The 22,343-nt window shown below is 31.5% G+C and overlaps 1 long non-coding RNA gene across 1 annotated transcript; it reads right to left on the bottom strand.

Annotated features, from left to right (window-relative positions):
* Positions 1-5,448: 5,448 nt before the first annotated feature.
* On the bottom strand, positions 5,449-7,108 carry LOC139426472 (uncharacterized). Its single transcript, XR_011637752.1, has 3 exons — positions 7,036-7,108; positions 6,823-6,933; positions 5,449-5,650 (listed from the first exon to the last, which is right to left on the bottom strand). It is a non-coding gene; the product is annotated as an uncharacterized lncRNA (long non-coding RNA).
* Positions 7,109-22,343: the final 15,235 nt, after the last annotated feature.

The following is a 22,343-nucleotide window of genomic DNA, read 5'->3' as shown; positions in this document are numbered from 1 at the left end:
ATTTGCATGAAAAAATTATAACATTTACTCTTGAGTAAATTAGACTTACTTAGGGTTACACGCGAACTCTTTAACCCTTTGGGGACGGATGATTCAGAAAAGCATTCGTACAAAATCAGAATCAAGTTGTAAATAAATAAAAAACGGTAACTTAAATGTAGTTGTTGCTAGTTTGACAGACTTACTTTGCTTTTACTTTAACTATTGTTAGTTTAATCATATATATAATCAATGTTTATTCAAAGTATAACTAAATAGTTTTATTCTGAACAAAGTAATGGTGAATGAAATAAATCAAACAATTATAACTCCTCCCACAAATAAACTGCTAAAGAATTACTTTGATTACCAGTTTTATCCTTTTACCCTGATTGATTCGGCTTTATGCTGTCACGTATTTGTGACAGTCGGCGCGAAAGGGTTAATGAGATAATGTGTTGGTTATACTACCGATAATATTCTCCTGTTTTTAAAAATCACATCATGCATGTACACTATCTACCAATAAGTATTTGAACACCTATGCAAATGACCTATATCTGCTGTCCTGAGATGCGTCACGCCCTCTGCCGGTATATATCGTGTAGGGAACAACATCGGCCATGCATGGTGTCTACGGCACTATTTTGGAAGACAATGTGCTTCCTACGTTGTGGCAGTTTTATGGGGTGGACCCCAGTTACTTCCAGGAAGATAATGTCAGCTGTTATGTTGTGAGGGTCACCAAGGCTTGGTATGGTGGCTGACCTGCCCAGACCCGAACCCTATCGAGAACCTCTGGGACGAGTTGGATCACCGAATTAAGGGTTGTACTACCTAAATCGGTGAAGGAGTAGTTTATAGAAGTGATATTTTTTTCCAGATCATTAGGAACGCCCACTTTCATCAGACTTTTCTTTTTCGGAATAAAGACAATATCACATGCTCTTAAATACTGTTTTTTTTTTTTTCAGTATTAAGGTATAGGAAATCATTACTCACATTTTACATAATAAATTAGATTTTAAATTTTTCTCAATTTAATATCAATCAGGGATCATATAATTTTTTGCCAAACGGTTTTTGGGTTCCCCAAATTTTATTCAAAATTGTGACTAAGTTAAGCGAAGAATTGAGTTTATAACAAGCAATAGATCACAATTTATGCTTTGTGGTTCATATAGCACTTTTCAGAAATATAATACTAAGGAAAGCAAGTTTTTTACTTATGATTTTTTTTAAGAAAAAACGTCTCAATATTTTTACTTTCATAATTACATCCAACAGATTGAGTTTTTAAAAAATCTCTTCATTTTAGCTCATTTTAAAGGCAAGGATCCTTTGTTACTGTCTCCCAAAGGAGGAGAGATGTGATTTCTAACATACGAAATTTATATGCAAGTTTGGTAATTTTTTTTCTTGAAATTGGGACGTGGTTCCATTGATTTTTCTTTTCCACTTGTTAAGTAGATTCAGTTTCCTACAAGATGAAATGACTAGTGTTTTTGAGCGACGATGCTGTTTTAAGAAAAAACTAAATAAAAGAATACTGAATTCATTTAAGAAATTTTTGGAGAGATACTGCTTAACAAAAATATTTAGGTCTTGAAAACGGTAAAAAAATGAGTTAAGACATAACGCATGAGTTAGTGACGTAAATCTTAAAAACAACAGTGCTCCATGGAAACGAGTGCATGTCCATAGCTAGTCAGTGATGTACTAATTATACACTGGTGTAAAAAATGAAGAGAATTTGTAGACTTGGTGGATTATCTCTAGAACTAATGAACTGAATTTAATGAAATTTTGTATGTACGTACATTGATACAATGTTAAACAAATGACCATTCAACAATTGGAATACACACGCATGATCGAGCATAACACTCTTTGGAGTCGGAAGGTTTGAAACAGCGGTTGCTAAGTGAAAAAACAACAAAAAAAAGGGTTAATTGGGCGTATGGCCCCCTCTTACAGATATACAAGCCTTGCAGCGTGATTTCATACTTGATATAAGGCAGTTCATTATTTCTACCTGCAATTGGTCCCACTCGTTCAGCAACGCTATTTCATTTCCTAGATGGTGTTCGAAGGCGGGTGGCGAGTTGCAATTTCCCATCCCAGAGCGTCCAAGACATGCCCTATAGGATTGAGGTGCGCAGATCTGGCTGGCCAATCCATCCGGCGAATATCCTGATTCTCCAGAAATTTGTCGACCAGAAGAGCTCAAGTTTAACTTATCGTTAGCTAGCACCCCTATGCTATCTCTGAAAATGGCGCAAAATGTCAATAAGGAGAAAAACCACAGTTTTGAAGAAAAAAAAAAACGCTTTTATTCTTCAATTTTTTTAATATTAATATGTTAAAAAATATTAATAATTCATTGAATTCGATATTTTTTAGCTGGGTCAAAAAATGTCGCCAATGTGGAGACTTTCAAACAATTTAATAATTTTTAAAATATTTAAGTTGTAATTTGCTCGTTCTAAAGCCTATATAATTCTTAACGGCAAGATGACATGCTTAGTTTGAAATCATTGTTTTGCTTAACCCCTTGGGGACGGTTGATTCAGAAAAGCATTCGTACAAAATCAGAATCAAGTTGTAATTAAATAAAAAACGGTAACTTAAATGCTGTCGTTGCTAATTTGACAGACTTACTTTGCTTTTACTTTAATTATTGTTAGTTTAATCATATAATATAATCAATGTTAATTCAAAGTATAACTAAATAGTTTTATTTTGAACAAAGTAATGGTGAATTAAATAAATCAAATAATTATAACTCCGCCCACAAATAAACTGCTAAAGAATAACTTTGTTTACCAGTTTTATCTTTTTACCCTGACTGATACAGTTTTATGCTGGCACGTATTTGTGACAGTCGGCCCGAAAGGGTTAAAGTGCAAGGCATTTAAACTGTGGCTTTTTATTTTCCTTGGCAAAAGTGGTTCGGAAAACCATGTTAAATGGAAATAATAAAATCAGTATCGCCAGTTCTTATGGTTATCTGGCTCACGTGAAAAAGAAGATTTTTTCGATTTCACTGAAGATAATGGCTTCATTTAAAGTTTTATAAACCGTTGTTTAGAAAATGCATCACAAAGTGCTGAGAAAGTCACAGCATTACTTGAACAATGTACACGTCATTGTCGAATTATATTGTTGTTGAACTTTTTATTAAGGACGTAGCTTTAAAGCCACGTTTCAAAAACGAGATTAGCTTGAAATGAGCATTTAAAAAAAAATCAATGAATATAAAAAAAACTCGTTTGAAGAAATGTTTAAGATTAACATATTAAAAGAAAATAAATTTCTAATACTTTCAACAAAAAAAAGTTTTCAGTATATATCTATTTAATCTCATCAATATATACTCACCATAATCTGCAATTACTGTCATATTCCAGTTGCCCAAAGACATCACCACATATGAAATTATCAATTGTCCGCCTCTCTAAATGCTAGTCTAGTCCAAGTCCAATATTTTACTATGTACTACTTTTCCTCACTCGTCATATTCTAGTCGCTGAAGGGCCGGGTATTATTATAGAATTTGGTTGTCCACTGCAGGGACAGGTGCCACTCAGACCAAGTCTAACAAATTACCTTGCATAGAGACGCCGTCAAATATAGTCATAGACAAGACTCAGTTTGTCCATGTGATTAATTACAGGTTGATAGTCGAACACTTTAGACACTATGAGCTATTTGTAGAAAATGAGAAGCCGGTGTTTTTTATTTTAGTGTTTATAATAGGAACGCCTATCGTGCATACCCCTATTTTCAAGATATAGTAATCTTGGAATCGGTCTATTAACATGTGTAGAATATAGGCGTTTCTATCTCAGCATTGCTAGAAGCTTGGGAAAAATATGGAATGGAAGAAAAATTTATTCCAAGTAAAATACACTATTAGCCGCAGTCATAGCAGTGACCTTTCATTAAAAGTTTTTGGGAGGAAGAACGAAAATAATAATTTTTAGATCTTTCTGTAAAAATACTACATTTTTAAAAGCAATATTAAATTGAAGCATATTCCTCTCAGTATCTCCAGTTCCTATGGCTATCTGGCGTACGTGAAAAAGGATTTGCAGATTTCACTGAATATAATGGTTTTATTTAACCTTTTATCAACGGTGTTTGGAATAGTATATCACAAAGTGCAGTAAAAAACGCAGTATCCTTTGAACAGTGTTGACGTCATTGTCAAACGACAATATTGTTGAACTTAGGACATAGCTCTAAACGCACTTTACAAAAACGGGTTTAGCTTGAAATACACGTTTGAAAAAAATCGATAAAGCAAGAAAAATGAGTGATTCTAAAATTAAGACGCATTTGAAAAATAAATAGATGTATAGAATTAATATAAAAAAAGGAAACCAAAACTACCAATATTTTGTATAAAACTTCTTTTATTAGTATTTATAAAAATATTATAAACAACGGGTAGTACATCACGGAACACATATAAAACGCTCGTTTTATCCTTGTAATTGTTTGCAGGTGTATATTACGAGCAGGCCTTGATAGAAGAATATAATTGGTTGTTTTAAAATATTAGTAATAGATAATTTTAAAGAGGAGTAATTATATTCTTTACCAATAAACAGTTTATTGCTATTAACTCTTTCACGGAGAAGAAGCAAATTTATAATAAATTATACCTTTTAAAAAAATTTGATTGTTATTGACAATTTACTAATCCCTAAAATAAAACTAAAAGTAAAATTTATTTGCTACCAGTTTTTAGTCTTTTCTTTCTTTTTAATATATATATGAATTTTTTAAATGAGAAAATCTATTTTGCAAAACATGCCTTTCCTACCTTATTTGAAAAAGGGAAAAGGCGTTAGTTGTAGCAAAGAACTTATACGCTTCGCGTAAAGAAGGGAAACTTTCAATACTATCAATGCTAAGTCGTAACGATCTTTCCCCCAACTTAGGGCGCTAAAGGTGTAATGCAGGAAAGCTACCGTCAAGAGCGATTGAAGATTGGGTGCAGATCATTTGACTTTCTCCCAATGCACTCATATTTTCTCCGTTAATTATAATCGGATTCAATTTTGCTTTTAAACTTTTTTTCAGTTCACAAATTTACCAGGATTATAATTTATTTTATAGTGGTAAATATTTATTTAACAAAAGTAATTTTTATTAAAAAATAAAAATTCATTAAAACTTTAAAAAATCGAGTAGAATTCATTTCCCTTTGAAAAAAAACTTTTTCGACTTGTTAATTTTTCCATGTGTGTATGTATATAAGAAATGCGCTATATAAATTTTTTTAATTATATATACTTAGAGTTTTAAAAAAATAAACGAGGCACTTTTTGCAGAATTTGTTTTATCTTTATTAAACTTATCTAAAAAAATTCTTTTTGGTTATATATTTTAAGAATATACTTTTCAATAAAATAAAAATTGCATACATTTTACTCAATAAATAAATATTTGAGCAAGTTTATGAAATAAAAAAACATAAAATTAAAAAGATGCAATATTGGTTCATTGGAACTGCACTAGGAACAAGTCTGCATTATTTCTGATACATAATCTTTAATTTTAAAATGTCTTGAACACAATCTACATCTGTTGTGTAGTCAGTCTGTCAGTATCAACATTCCGTAACGATACAACTTTGCTGGCCTCTAATCATTTCTTACACCTAATATTATTAAAAAAAAATCACACAGTAAGATTAAAGTGCTAATATGACATAAGAATGCTGTCTAATTCGACAACGGAACTTAAAATGTATGGCATTAATAAATTATATGTATTATTTTTCTTAAGTATTAATATTTTATTAAATAGTTTTAAAAAAGTAGGCAGTGTTTAAGGAAAATATTTAGAAAGGAAATTTAATAACAAAACAATTCATTGTGTGATTAAGTAACAAAATCAATTAAATTTATGTTCTACTGGCAGTATCATCTTCATAGCATGCAGGGGTCCCGGGCACAAAAATATTTTAGACCTATAATGTGTCGTAATGTTTAAAAACAAACTAAAAAACTTCACATACAAAATATAAATCATTTTTAAGATAACGTCCCTGGCTAATTTATTAGACGCACTTTAAGATTCTATGTAAAATTATAATTATCAGGTAATACTATACAGCTTTATTGTTTTTACGTAGCTGAAACCGGTTTCCACTTCTTTACGTTAGTGTATCAGTTGGTTAACATTGAAATGAAATACGTTAAAAATAAATACAAATAGGAGGTGAATGAAAAATCTCCTGAATAAAAATCCATTTGTATGTTTAATTATAAAAATATTAACATGTATATTAATACTTTTAAAATTATATACATTATATTAATAAATTAACGCGTATGTTTAATTATAAAAGTAATGTAAACTCGTGCTAATCATATCATTATTAAAAAACTACAGTGCGTCTATTAATTTGACCTAATTATTATAATATAATAATACCTGATACAATAAATAATCTGTATTTTTATTACATTTTGTCGAATTTATATTATATATCGCCTAATTTAACCAATTGATACACAAACGTAAGCAAGTACAAACCGGTTTCAGTAGCGTAAATACAATAAAGCTGTGTGGTATCACCTGAGTAATTAAGATTTTACATAGAATCTTATAGTGGATCTAATAATTTGGCCAGGGACTGCATATTGCAATAATTTTAACTAATTTTGATTACCACAAAAACTCAAATAAAGTACTTTTAAACTATGCATAGTTTAAACTAATGAGGAAACATGACTAATGAGGAAAACAACTGGTAATAGGTTCATATAATCAATCATTGAAAAATAATTTACCGAAATCTTCGAAAATTCTTAACTATTTACTTACATTTCGATATTTTGAGGAAAGCGAAACAATTTCAAATTTGGATAACCCGCTCTATTTGCATTGCAGTAAGCACATCTATCATAATTCTTTGCCTTGCGCACAGAAGAATCACTGAAAAATATTGAAAGAAAAAAAGAGGATTAGAATCTGTATCAAAACTGAAAACAAGGAGAAAAAAATCAACAGAAGATAGGTTATACAAAGCACACTTACTTGTGAGGGATAATTGTCAAATTGACGTCCGCCCTTGATTGATTTCTCATGTGCTTCTCTCTCCAAACTCTCCTTCCAAAACTAAGGATGATATTGCGTATGCGCTGCACTGTGCCCCTGGAGAAAAACTTCTCCGCCGTACACGAAGCGCTGGCATTGTGCCAGATTTTGTTACGACTTTCGCGAGTTTTTTAACTTTACACTCATACAATCCTTGAATTAATTCTGAGGAATGGAATTTCTAATAATATATTCTTTGTTTAAAATACTGGTAGATTTGTTTTCTATTAAATGTAATTCTGACATAGGTAATTGTACCGGAGAAAATTTTTTTTGCAGCGTCTATACAAATACTTGATCCTTCCTAATTCGGGTGTGGAGATTTGAAATTTAACACTAATTTTGTTCAGAAAAACAGAGATGCTTATTAAAAAATTAAAAAAAATTTTTTTTTTAGTTTTTTTTAAACGAATTTAGTACGAATTTATAAAGGTAGAGGGTTATAATGTACATTAACAATTGTCTGCTTTGAAAAAAATAAAAAACACTTGAGACAGAAGATACATGACCACAACATATCATTTCACAATCTGAAGTATAATTAATTGCTTCCCACCACACCCTACGAATTAGAAAGGAGTAGAGACCTGGTATTCACTGGAAAGAATTTTAAAGGAATTCTGGTTTGGATTTTATGTATAGAGAATTGGATAAAACTAGCATTTACAGAGAGAGGGATGTCAACTGTTCCCCTTTCTGCTGAAGTTTTCATAAATTTGCGGTGGATAAAAGTGTAAAACTTGCAAATATGAATAATTACGCTTACTTTTTTTCAGTATCACTACGTCGAGTCGTTGCCCCTAGGCCCTGACGTTCAAGGGGGCCTTCAAATATAGGAAATACATTTTTTCAAAATTTGGGTATTTTAAAATCTATTCTTTTTTTTTCAAATGTAAAAAAGTAGAAATTTTTATTTAAATTGAGGACGTTGATGAGATCAATTTTAAGATCCTTTTTATACAATTATTGCTAATGCATTTAGGTGCACCGACGAGTCTTCTAATAATCTTCCCTTCTGCCATAGGGAGTTTATTTTTTAAATTTTATAAAAGTCCTAGTCCTAGTGTTTTGATCTTATTGGGCACCTGGGCCGCGAAGCGGCCCCTATCCCATTCATCTGGAATTTTAGAACAGTTTTGGTTGAGCAATGAGGTAAGCAGGCAATGGAGTTGCTTTTATGAATGTTTCAAGCTCTTTGCTTGAATAATATTTTATAAAAGTAATTGAGAGAAATTTATCTTATATATTTGAGAATTGAATCTGTAGTGGTTGACAAGTGAATAAGGCAAACCAGTAATATTCATAAATAAAATAAATTTTTAGTCATATATTTACTACCACTTTCTTTTTTTTAAAACTATATTCTGTATTAAATGACTCGTTCAGTATGTCGATCATTCGATCATTGGATTCCGTTGAGTAAGGTTGTTTTAAAACCGAGCTCCTGCTATCATGTCAACGCACAGATTCGGCCGTGGAGGGAAGGCTTTCCGACCCTCCCAGGTGCCCTTACTCATACATCATGAAGTAGAACATTGTCTGAAAAAATATTGAAATTTGCAACATTATGGTAGCAAGAAAATAAAAAGAAAAATAACATAAAATTAAATTAAAAAAGAAATTGCATGCATTGTTTGAAATTATGGTTGTGTTTTTCTTTTACATAGTGATTAATTCTATTGGAAAATATTTCTATATATACAGGGCATTTCAAGATTATTATTTTAGGTTTTTAAAGTTCTATTGAGTTCAGAGTTTGTATTTTTGATTTTTATTTTTCGGTTGATCAGGATGACTCACAATTGATGAAGTGCAGGATGAATTGAGAAGATTGATGATTTTTACAGTGATTGATGAGTTGTGCACTATGATGATCTGATTTTATTTTGAAAGGATGGATGATTTAGAAGCTATTTTCAAAAAGTGTTGTCTGCTGGGGTAGAACCTGGGATCTTTGAAGTTGTAGGCGGGTGCTCTATCTATTCGGCTATGATTGTTTGTTTCTGTTTTTGTTGATAGTGATGAAAAGAGGCATCTGATGTGTAGAAGGCTGCAATAGGTCTGAGATGGGAATCTTTATTATAATTTTCATAGGAGAGGATCTGATTGCAGTTGACTGCTTTACATTCTTCGGCTTTTTTGTAGAAATCTGCATTTAATTTATTGATGCATTCGGATAGGAGAGGAATTTTGAGATCAATATGAATATTTTTGTTTCTAATGAACCAACGGGTGCGGGTGATTTTTCTGAGGATTTTATTTTGACATTGATTTAGTTATTTCATTAGGTGATCAGGTATTGTGGCCCAGGCAGGAGAGGCTTATGTTAAAATTGGTCTGATCATACTGGTATAGAGGAGTTTTCGGTTTTGCAAAGAAATATTTGGATTATAAATCAGTGGTTGAATAATATTTGTTGCTGCTATTGCTTTATCAGTGATGTGTTTAATGTGGTCTGCCCAGGAGAATTTATTATTTATAATTAGTCCAAGATATGTAGCTTTTGTTACTATTGGAATGGGGGTGTTGAATAATTTCGGTTGACAGTTTTGCTGGATTCTTTTCCTTCTTTTTTGTATGATTAGGATTTGTGATTTTTCAGCGTTTACTGCTGTCCTCCATTTCATGCGCCAGTTTTCTATTTCTATTAATTGATCCTGTAGTTTTAAGAGTGCTAAATTTGGGTTTTGCGATTTGATATCCACTTACAGAACGAGTCATATAATACAGAATATAGTTAAAAAAAGAAAGTGGTAGCAAATATATGACTAAACATTTATTTTATTTATGAATATTATTAGTTTGACTTATTAACTTGTCAATCACTACAGATTCAATTCTCAAATATATAAGTTAAATTTCTTTCAATTACTTTTATAAAAGGTTTTGGGTTGATGCGCACAACTGGTTCACTTTTTAAACAGTCTGCACGAACTACTTATAAAAGACCGTGTGGAGGCTTCTTGATGTTGGAGGTGATGGTATGGTCCCCTCTTAAAGATATATAAGCCGTACAGCGTGATTTCATACTTGAAATAAGGCAGTTCATCTTTTCTAGCGGCAATTGGTCCCACTCGTTCAGCAACGCTGTTTTCATTTCCTAGATGGCGTTCAGTGGTGAGTTGCAATTGCCCAACCCAGAGCGTCCCAGACATGCTCTATAGCAGGGAGGGCGAACCAACGGCTCGAGGCACATTATTTTGGGCACGCCACCGATCACAATTGTTATTACACTATGAAGCATATGTAACAATTAAATTAAAATTCTCAAAAGCAAACAAAATAATAAACAATTATTTATGAAAGAATTAACAATTAATGCTAAAAAGCAATTAATAATCATAAAAAACAAGCAAACAATGAATAATTAGAAAAAAAATAACAGTCCTGCTTAAACTAATATCTCAAAAACTTAATATGAATTATTTGTCATCTAATCTGCAACAACAAAAGTCACACTGATGGTACTTTAAGTTATTTTAAGACATATCAAAATGTATTTTTTTTCAATGTTAATAAAGAGTAAGGTTAAAGAATTTAAGTATCTTGGTATAATTATCAATGACCAAAACAAACTGAAACCCTAAATTGACAATAGAATCAATATGGCCAACACATGTTTTTTTGGACTAAAAAGTCAACTAAGATCGAATTTTATTAGCCAAAAGACAAAACTAAAATTATATAAGACACTCATTCTGCCTGTCTTGCTATACGGAAACGAAACCTGGACTTTAAACCTTGACGTACAACGCCCGATAGAAACGTTTGAAATAAAGATACTTAGAGCTATCTTTGGTGCCATACCAGAGGGGGGATGTTGGCGAACACGGTACAACTTTGAACTTTATGGGCTCCATAAACATCCTCAAATTATACAGATAATCCGAAGCAACCGACTAAGATGGCTCGGACATATATGGAGAGGCTCTGAAGATAGCCCTGTAAAAATTGCCACCTTCAAGAACCCTCAGGGGTCCCGCTCTAGAGGTAGACCACCTACTCGATGGCTCAAAGACACTGAAAACGACCTCAAAGTCCTGAAACTTAAGAACTGGAGGGGAGTTGCCATGGACAGAGGGAGCTGGAGAAGGCGTGCTGTTGAGGCAGCCAAGGCCTGCAAAGGGCTGTTGCGCTCCTGAAGAAGAAGAAGAATAAAGAGTATTGAGTTGATAGTATTTAAGATTACTATTTTCTCAATAATCACGAAGTCAAAATTATTTGACGGCACGTCTACGACCTCATTAAAGAATTTTTTAGGAAAATTAACACGTTGGTGTATAAAGGTTCGCCACCCCTGCTCTATAGGATTGAGGTGTGCAGATCTGGGTGGCCAATCCCTCCGTCGAATATCCTGATTCTCCAGAAATTCGTGGACCAGAAGAGCTCAAGTTTAACCTATCGTCAGCCAGCAACCTCATGCTATTTCTGAAAATGGCGGGAAATGTCAATAAAGTGAAAAACCACAGTTTTGAAAAAAATAAAAATAAAAAGCTTTTACTCTCCATTTTTTTTAATATTTAAAATCTTACTCCAATACTGTGTTAACTAGTGTTAAAAAATATTAATAATTCATTGATTTCGATATTTTTCAGCTCGGTTGAAAAATGTCGCCAAATTGGCGATTTTCATATAAGTTTAAAAACTTTTAAAATATTTAAGTTTTTATTTGCTCGTTCTAAAGCCCATATAATTCTTCACGGCAAGATGACGTGCGCAGTTTGAAATTATTGTTTTGCTTAAAGTGTAAGGCATTCAAACCGTGGCTTTTTATTTTCCTTGGCAAAAGTGCTTCGAAAAACCATGTTAAATGGAAATAAACGTGCGTCGGTATCGCCAGTTCTTTTGGATACCTGGCTCACGTGAAAAATAAGATTTACTGATTTCACTGAAGATAATGGCTGTATTTAAAGTTTTATAAAACGGTGTTCGGAAAATGCATCACAAAGTGTTAAAAAAGGCGCATCATTACTTGAACAATGAACACGTCATTGTCGAATTATAATGTTGTTGAACTTTTTATTAAGGACGTAGCTTTAAAGCCACGTTTCAAAAACGAACTTAAATTGGAATGAGCATTTTAAAATAAAATCGATAAAGATAAAAAAGACTAGTTTGGAGAAATGTTTAAGATTAACATATTAAAAGAAAATAAATTACTAATATTTACTATAAATTACTAAAGGCATCACCACATGTGAAAGAGTCAATTGTCCGCCTCGCGGACAGGCATTCTGAATGCTAGTCTAGTCCAAGTTCAATATTTTACTATGCCCTCCTTTGCTCACTTGTCATATTCTAGTCGTCCAAGGGCAGAGCATTACTATAGAATTTGGTTGTCCGCTTCGTGGACAGATGCTACGTTATATCACTCAGACCAAGTCTAACAATTTACCTTGCAAAGAGACGCCGACAAATATAGTCATAGACAACGCTCGGTTTGTTCTTGTAATTAATTACAGGTTGATAGTCGAACATTTTAGACACTATGAGCTATTTGTGAAAGATGAGAAGCCGGTGCTTTTATTTCAGTGTTTATAACAGGAATGCCTATCTTGCATATCCTTATTTTCAACATAGCTTAGAATCGGTCTTTTAACATGCGTAGAATATAGGCGTTTCTATCTCAGTATTGCTAGAGGCTTGAAAAAAAAATGGAATGGATGAAAATTTTATTCCGAGTAAAATACACTATTAGCAGCAGTCATAGCAGTGACCTTTTATTAAAAGTTTTTGGGAGGAAGAGCGAAAATAATAATATGTAGACCTTTCTGTAAAAATACTACGTTTTTGAAAGCAATATTAAATTGAAGCATATTCCTCTCAGTATCTCCACTTCCTACGGGCTATCTGGCGTACGCGAAAAAGGATTTGCAGATTTCACTGAAGATAATGGTTTTATTTAACGTTTTAACAACGGTGTTTGGAATAATATATCACAAAGTGAAGTAAAAACCGCAGTATCCTTTGAACAGAGTTGACGTCATTGTCAAACTACAATATTGTTGAACTTAAGACATAGCTCTAAACGCACTTTACAAAAACGGGCTTAGTTTGAAATACACGTATGGAAAAAATCGATAAAGCAAGAATGATTTTAAAATGAAGACGCATTTGAAAAATGAATAGATGTATAGTATTAATATAGAAAAAGGAAAACAAAACTACCAATATTTCGTATAAAACTTCCTTTATTACTGTTTATAAAAATGTCAACTTAATTGAGAAATACTCTAATGAAATCAAAAAAACTAGAAGGCTCTGCCCCCTGTTCGCTAACGCTCGTCAACCACCGAGAATCATGGCTCGCTGCTCTCGCTTGCCAATGAACACAATGTTCTAGCACTAAGACATAGTATATTATCATCAAAGACATAGTATTGTACTTATGTAGAAGAATTCGATCAATGTTCTTATTGGCTTTTAAAAAAGTTTATTAGCTATTTAGATTGTACATGGTGAAAAAATCAAAACATTAGGTAAATAAAAAACATATTAGCAAAATAAATTATCAAATATTGCAGTTACTCACCTAAATACAACTAAATGTGTATAATAAATTAGCTATTGCTAGAAATTTTGATAGTTTTAGAAAAAAATTTTATTATTTAAAAATATAAACTTTAAACCCTAACTTTTCCTTGTGAGATAATAACCCTCAAAAAGTCTTTCATTTTCAAGAACACAAAAATTTGTTTTATCGCCAAATGAAATATTTTTTGGTGATCAGCATTATTGAAATCAATTTCTATATTAATTAACATTTGTGATAAAGTACATAATATTTTAGAACAAAATAAGGATGTTTTACATACAATAAATTAAAATGCATGGCTGTTAGCATTACCCGAGAAATACCACGTGGAGGTCGCCATGCTGCATTTCTAATAGGGGAGTTTTGATTTTGGCAGTTCCCCTTGCCTACTGCCAATAGAAGTTTCAATTAAATTTTTTCCAAAAAAAATTTTTTTTCTGCAACTCTCTAAAAAATTAACACTAAGCATTTAGAATTTCTTTGAAAGCGGTATTCTCGGAATGAAAAATGTACCTGCTTCATCATCATCAATCAGTTTAGCTTCAATTAAATTACGCTGCAAGTTTGTAACAATTAATCTAGTGCCATTACAGTGTCCTTTAGAAGGCATTAAATTTTATTATCATGTTTTTAGGGCATGAATCTGAATTGAACAACCTGACAATGCTCACTCTGGTTATTGTTTCCGTTTTTAAAAACGCTATATGTTGAGCCACTTGAGCTAGATTTGGCATGTGACATTTTTAGCAGCAATCATAGGTCGATTTTCTAACGTTGCCCTTCGGGGAGTTGTAATGAGGAGTTGCAATTCGGGAGTTGCAATTTTTTGGTGCCGTGTAAGACAAATATATATATAGATAACAACGCTTGTTTCGTCCTTGTAATTGTTTGCAGGTGGACATTATTACGAGCAGGCCTAGAAAGCAAGACAGAGAGAAGAATATAACTTGTTGTTTAACAATATTAGTAGTAATAGATAATTTTAAAGATGAGTAAATCTATTCTTTTCCAGTAAACAGTTCATTGCTATTAACTCTTTCACGGAGAAGAAGCAAATTAGTATTTAAAATGTATCCTTTAAAAAAATTTGGTTGCTATTGATAATTTACTAATCCCGAAAATAAAGCCAAAAATGAAATTTATTTTCTACCAGATTTTACTCTTTTCTTTCATTTTAATATATATAAACTTTCAAGCAAGGTGACAGCAATGTGAAAGAATGAATTATGTGTGATAAATTTCGTTCAATTCAGTGAAAATATATTTTTTATATTATTTACAATTTTTATATTATTTACAGTTTATATTATTTACAGTTACACGTTATTAGAAAATATTAACTATAAAAAAATTACTTCACTTGGAAAGAAAATATTAATTTATGCATTATTATTTGTACATTTTTCGCAAATGAAAAAGCAGTCAAAATAATTTCCTTTTGGCAGCCTAGTGTTAAACAATAATTTCTACGAAGATGCACAAAATTGCATTACAAGTAACTTTAACTCACTCCTAAACATTGACTTAATTGAAGATAATACTAGATTTAGCCCTATCACTGAATTTTCCTCAGGGATGTGGCGTTACCCTAACACACAAAATACACTCAGTGCTAGCCCAACAATTTTAAATTCACTACACTAACAGCACTTATCCCTTATTGTAGATATCCATTCTATTTTAATTTTATTTTCAGTTCATTTTTCGTTGCAAATATGTATTTAATTTATTATAACTCAGACTTTCTTTTTATCCTTTATCCGTCATCTCACTGTATTATGGTAGCCTTATCTCGTTTATGTTTATATTTTGTTGGTTTATATTTTTGTTTCAGGTATATCGCATTTCTTATCATATAATATGACTGTTCATGTGACATTACCCCCCTTTCGTACTTGGTGCCAGGGAGCCCCTCTCCCTTTCAAATATATTTCCTCCTCACTTACTATCCCTTTATCGATTTTGTTCTAACGACTGATCAGTTCATGCCGATTCACGGCAGGTATGCAATTTCCAATGTTGGTATTACGAGTCATAGATTCGTTGTATACAAGCAGTAAGAGACAGGACGAATTCTAATGTTAAGACTTTGAAAGCAAGTTATATCACAAGCTTAGGAATAATCACTAATATTTTTCCCTTTTAAGAAATCCCTATATTGATTAATAATTTCATTATCGGTTTATCTGCTGTTTTTTGCTAATAATTCTAAAAAATTAAAGACACGCATATGAATATGTATTATAGTAGTTATTATATTTCCTTAATTTTTTTCATTTCTAATTCAGGGGCTCTGGGTATAATAACATAGTTTTTAAACATTCTAACGTAATATGAATCAAAATTTTTTTTTCATTGGTAGTGAATTTCTTTAACAATGTTGTAAGTCTTTCGGAATCGTATCCGTCATAGCTGTTGTTCCTATATCGGCATATACAGGAAAACATCTCGCTATTACGTTGGAGATCAATGTTTTAAAGTAATGAATGGTCTGTTTTTCTATTGCACTTTATCCAATTAAAGAAGCTGCCTCGTTAATAATGCTTATTTTTTTCTTGTTCGCTTCAATTATTTAAATATTTTTTTTTAGTTAACCCTTTGACGGTCAGGGAAATGAGCAGTTTTCGTTTCATTAATTCGAGCAGTATTACGTGCAAACAGTAGTCGAAAGTGGCATCTGTTTTCCACCTCCGTTCTTCCGAAAATGTCACCCTACTTTGGCGATGCCAACTGCTCCGTCTTTTGGAATTGTTATAATAAAGTGGTAGCAAATTACGTAGTAAATTTCGTTGGAGAAGGACAGTTACGCTTACTTTTTAATTGAGTAACCAGCAGATTGTTGTTTTAACGTTGCATTTCATATGTTACTTATAGTTTTTGATATTTAGTGGTGAAAAAATTACTTAAAAGAAAAAATACTAAACTGAAAGTAACTTGACTTTCGCTATCACTAGGAAATACTATTTTACAAAGCGGAGCAAGTTGGCTTCTCTGGATGCGGTAGATAGCTCGCCTCACACGTTTTAAAAATTTCTTAAAGTATTCATAGTACATAAATAACAGTTTTTACGTACTTATCGTTTTTAACATAGTCAATGCAGAATGATAATGGCGAGCGAGCTCTATTCGTCAGCGCGCATTGGAGAAAATTTCACTATGCGAGTAGTGCTCGTTACTAACCATTACGGTCAAAATCTTGCTCCCGAGCGGAACTTGTTTGCGCACATTATGATGCACGATTCGATTGCGAGCTGAACTCGTTCATAACCGTCAAAATGTTAATAAAGGAAAATAAACAGATTTCTTCTCAAAGTGATTCAAACTTAGGCAATAATTAGGCTATGATTGCACAAAATTGTTGCAATTGACTGAAATATATCAGTCAAGTGATATAGTTTGGCATCTGACTTGGACACAGCTTTTTTTTAAAAAAATGACAACAACATTTGCGGTGATTTTTCTGCGTCTGTTTCATAGGATTCTGAAAACAATGTTGATGAGAGAGTAGGTTCAGATGGTAATTTTTTGTATAATGACAAACAAGTTATAATGTTTTTTATCACAGAGAAACAAAAACAAAGTTTTTTGTCGTCTTTTTTTTTTCTTGTTAAGTTTAAGTTACATTTTTAAATGTAAAAATTGAGTAAAATGTTTTTTTTTTTTTTGACTGAGCTTGGGAAGCTTTCTTATTTCACTCTATTTACACATTTTTTTAGAAAAATATTTTGTCTGAAAACCAATTTTTATTTTTTATGTGACCAATAATAACAATAATATTATGAGAAAAAAAAATTGGCGTCAGGAATTTTTTTTTTTTGCTCCTTTAAAAAGTTTGAATTATTTGTGAAAATACCACTTTCTAATTTTTTAATAACTAGAAACACCCTCCTGATGTTTTTAATGTTAAAAAGTATTGCATTTAACATTATGAGGGGAATCTGAAGCATTAAACGTTGTTACTTTCCATTAAAACAGTCTTGAAATTTGCCAAAAAAATTCCCCAAAACATTCTTTGAATAAAACTTTTTTAAAACGCATACAAATATTTTCAGCAATTAAATTGCTTAAATACTTAGCTCTCTGTTTTTTTTTCTCTCCAGTGTTTCCAAATAAAGAATATTGGATTATAAAAAAAAGGATTGACTTATTTTTAAAATACAAGCCACCAAACACCGTTTCTTTAGTTCGAGTCAAATTTCAAAATGTAATCCAAAAAAATGTAGCAATTTCTAATCGTGAATTTTTCTACAGAGGATTTTCATGAAAATCTATAAGATATCAACGAGTTTTTATTTTATTTTGGATCGTTTTCAAATTGGATTTAACATATAGTACGAAACGTAACGCCTACTTTTCTAGAATGTCACTAAATAGTAACACAATGGAACAATTTCTTCGCCGCATTAATTAATACAAGGATTGTATCTTACCTAATATGGACGTGTGAAAATGTAACTTTAGACAAAAAACCATACAAGCTTTATATATCCCGTCGTAATATAGTTGACGAAGTAGAGTGTTGGAAAAGAGCTGTTGCGACATAATAAATTTTCTGGTCTGCCAAGATATATAGTGGGCGGATATTTAATTTTTGAACAGAAACATATATTATCCGCTACCCGCCAGGAAGAAATTATAACTATAAAAATTACCCTTCACACTCAAACTCAACCATCTTAACTACAATTAAAATGCAGGATGGCTGAGTGCTTATTACATTAACAAAGAGATATTGTAATGCAGGGATGCCAACTGCTCAGCTTTCTAAAACAGGTTTAGTAAAGTGGTAGTAAATTATTTGGTAAAATTCTCTAGAGAAGGAGAAGTACGCCTACTTTTTAGTAGAGCAACCAATAAATTTCAGCTTTAACGTTGCATTTTATATGATACTTATAATTTATGATATTTAGTGGTGAAAAAATTACTTGGTGGGAAAAATACTAAACTAAAAGTAACTTAAATTGCGCTACCACTAGAAAATACCATTTTACAAAGCGGAGCAAGTTGGCATCTCTGGTAATGATAAATAGAATAGAAATTATGTATAATATAATGTTTGGTTTAAATACTGGTACATTTGTTTTCTTTTAAATGTTATTCTTATATAAATAATCATGATATCTATATAAAAACTTATTCTTACCTAATTCGGATGTGGATATTTTAAATTAAACACTAATTTTGTTCGAAAAATACAGATGTTTTTTATAATGATTTTCAGTTTATTTAAAAAAAAATTCTAAATGTACAAATTTATAACGTACATAAACAATTGGATACTTTGAAAGTAACACTTGAGACAAAAGATACATGATATATTATAGCCTTTTTCCCACCACACCCTACGAATAAGAAAGGTGGGGAAACTTTCGTATTCACTTGAAAGAATTTAAAGAAAATTATAGTTTAGAATTTATGTATATAAGGATGCCTACTGTTCCGCTTTCTGCTAAAGTTTTCATAAATTTGTAGTGGACAAAATTGTAAAACTTGTGAATAAGAATAATTGTGCTTGCGTTTTTAAGTATCACCATCAGGGCCGTTGCTACGTCGTAGTGTTGCCCCTATGTCTATTCTTTTTTATCCTTTTTTTTAATTAAAAAGAAAGTGCCAGGAAAGAACTGTTAAAAAGAATTTTTTTAATTTGTAATCATAAGTTTAGATCCCTTGAAAAAAAAAAAAAGAAATATTCTTTCTGAGAATTATTTCTTCCCTTTGAAGAACAATAACGCTGAGCATAGAGGGGATCAAAGGCATTCAGTTGATTGTATATATCACTCCTGTTGAAGTTGACAATTGTTTAATCAGTGATTTATTAGTCTGACCTCTAAAGAATATTATGTATTATTTACATTTGAGATTTACTTTTTAATTATTTATCTATTTATTTATTTTCGTAATGTCAGACACTTTTTTTTTTTTTGAGGCAGTGCTCAAATAAACTTTTTCCTTGAAAGTTATTTGATTCAAAAATACACTCTCGGATCAATGTATTCGGATCAATCGGAACTAAATGCAGACGTGGATGATAAATTAAATCCTATACCACAATGGTATTTTTTTTAAGGCTGTTTATCGAAGCTCCAAGGGAAAAAAAGGCATAGTTTGAGTGCCTTATACTTGAAGCAATGCGATGATTTTAGGCTATATATATAATCTTGCCGTAAAGAACTATCTGTGCTATATAATGGACAAATAATTTAGTATAAATTTAATTAATAATTTAAATAATTTAATAATATATTTATCCTGTTGCAGTTGACAGTTGTTTCATCAATGATTTATGAGTCTGACCACTAAAACAGAATACTATGCATTATTTTACATTTGCAAATGTTTTTTATTATTATTTATTTATTTTTAAAAGGCAGGCATTTTTTTATGGTAGTATCTTTCATTCTTTACCACGGGAGATGCCTCGAGTTTTGTTCATTTAACGTTAACCTGTGAGCACCTGTGACCCTAAGTCACGGAGGCGAGTAATACTACCTATGCCACGCTGCCTCAGATACCCATTCATAAGGTGAGTCACATTCACACAAAGACCAACACAGAGAGAGAAACATCCATGCCCTGAGCGGGATTTGAGCCCGCAACAATTGACTTCACAGTTAGTCGCACTGAACGCTCGGCCACCTGACTGGCACATTTACAAATGTTGTGAACAAGATTCCTTAAACACGATTCCTTTTTCAAATCTTTCCAGGAAATCCATTCGAAGACCCAATAATCATTATCTATGCAATCTATGGTTTTAAAAAGAAAAAGAAAATAAATGTTGCAATTTCTGAAAAAATAAATTTTTATGGAAGGAAAACATGGAGGCCTCTTGTCACTTAGTCTCTATCCTTGCAAAAAATCCTACCTTGCAAAAACTCCTATCTTTGGAGCACCTGAAATAATCTCGCTTTTAAACTCAGTTAACGTAGACCATTATGACTAGAGCTTTAAAATTTTCGGTAATTATGTCAATATTCTAAAGGCCACTTCAAGACAGAGCTGGAAAACCACAGTGGATGAATTTGGCATCTCTGAGAATATCCAGCTACAAATGACAAAACTGAAACAAATGCCTAAATACAATATATGTATTTGAAAATAGGAGCTGTCCTATAAATATGATGTTGGGTGATACAAGGTTGACGCATTAATAACATGTGTCTACACATAATTGTAATGATTACTATATATTTTATTACGAAATTATCTTTTTTTATTGGCTTAGAAGGAGAAAAAAAAAAACGAATATGAATGAGCCATTGGGGATTGGTGAGCAGAACATAAAGGGGGCTGAGCCTGCGAGTTAATAAGAAAGGTTTTAAATAACTTCTCGATCGCATTATATCTACCGGTCATATAACATGTAACAATGTCCATAAATTTTGAAAATTCAGCCTTCTTTATTCGATTAAGAAGGGAAAAAAAATTCTTTTTCATTTAGTTTGACTGAGTTGAAGGAAATTTAAAAGTAATGCACCAAACTGGCATGCGCGCAGCGTTAAAGTCGCCCGGATGCGTAATATGATATCGTCTTGCACTCAGTTCCCCTTGGCGACTTGGCGCAATTACGTCACTTTGGTGGAAACTGGGCTTATTACAATATTTCCGAAGCTGTAACCTTGTACAAAAATTGTTTACGTTGAATAAAGGAACAATTGTTTTACAGTTTTACTGAATTGTTCTTATCGTGAATGCGTAATTAAACTTTAATTTAAAAATAATTTTGCTTTTATTATGCGTTTTGGTCATGAACATGTATTTTTATATTTCCTTTAAATTAACCGCACCTGCTTCTTGTATAATTAAATTGATCTTTTCGGTAATCCAATCTTTTTTATTTATTGTTTTAAAAATTGTGTGATAGTAACAAAAAAAATATTTCATTTAATGGAGGCATTATTAATATTTTTCTCCTTCGGAATTGTTCTCTTATAGAGTAAACGCAAAAAGAAAAGAAAATGGAAAATATTTGAAAACGTGTTTCTGACATTTATTAAAAACTAATTTTGGTCAGAAATATTTGATTTTTTCTGAAACAGTGCTCTAATTAACTTTTTATTTTAAAGTCATGTCCTCTCGGATCCATGTATTTATTGCAGACATTGGTTGGTGCTCAAATTAGACTGCGATTTACTATTTTTAATAATGATTTACTTCACCCTTTCTTGAGAATTTGAAACAATTTATGATTTTCTATAAGAAATTTTAACTGCAAAACTTTTAGTGCAAAAATAAAAGTCTATTTTATCACTTAATATTTTTTCGTTGTCAATCAATTGAAAATATATAGCTGAAATTTTATTTAACTTAACTCAAATCCAAATTAATTTTTTCATTGTTATTTAAAAAGATATTTTACATAAAAGAAATAAATTTATAAGAAAAATGTTATATCACTACATTCTTTATCTTGTACCGTTACCCTTCAAACTTTGGCAAGGCTGTGATCTCTTAATTGAATTTTGGTAGCAGTTACCTAGGTTCCAAAAACAGACAAATACTTAATGAATTACATGAAACATTTAACAATTAAAATTAAATTTTATTATAACTATAAATTTTCCCCAAAGACAACTTCAATCATCTCCAGATGCCTTCATGTACACAAAAATTTCCAATTTATACACTTTTAAATTTCCAAATTGTTATACTCAAGATAAAACTTTTCGATAAAAAGCACTCTCAAATTTCATATGCATAACATTCAATTAAT

The sequence above is a fragment of the Parasteatoda tepidariorum genome, chromosome 9, assembly GCF_043381705.1.
Source record: "Parasteatoda tepidariorum isolate YZ-2023 chromosome 9, CAS_Ptep_4.0, whole genome shotgun sequence".
NCBI lineage: Eukaryota > Metazoa > Arthropoda > Arachnida > Araneae > Theridiidae > Parasteatoda > Parasteatoda tepidariorum.
Note: the sequence above shows the minus strand (reverse complement) of the source record. Positions and strands in the feature narration are given on the sequence as shown.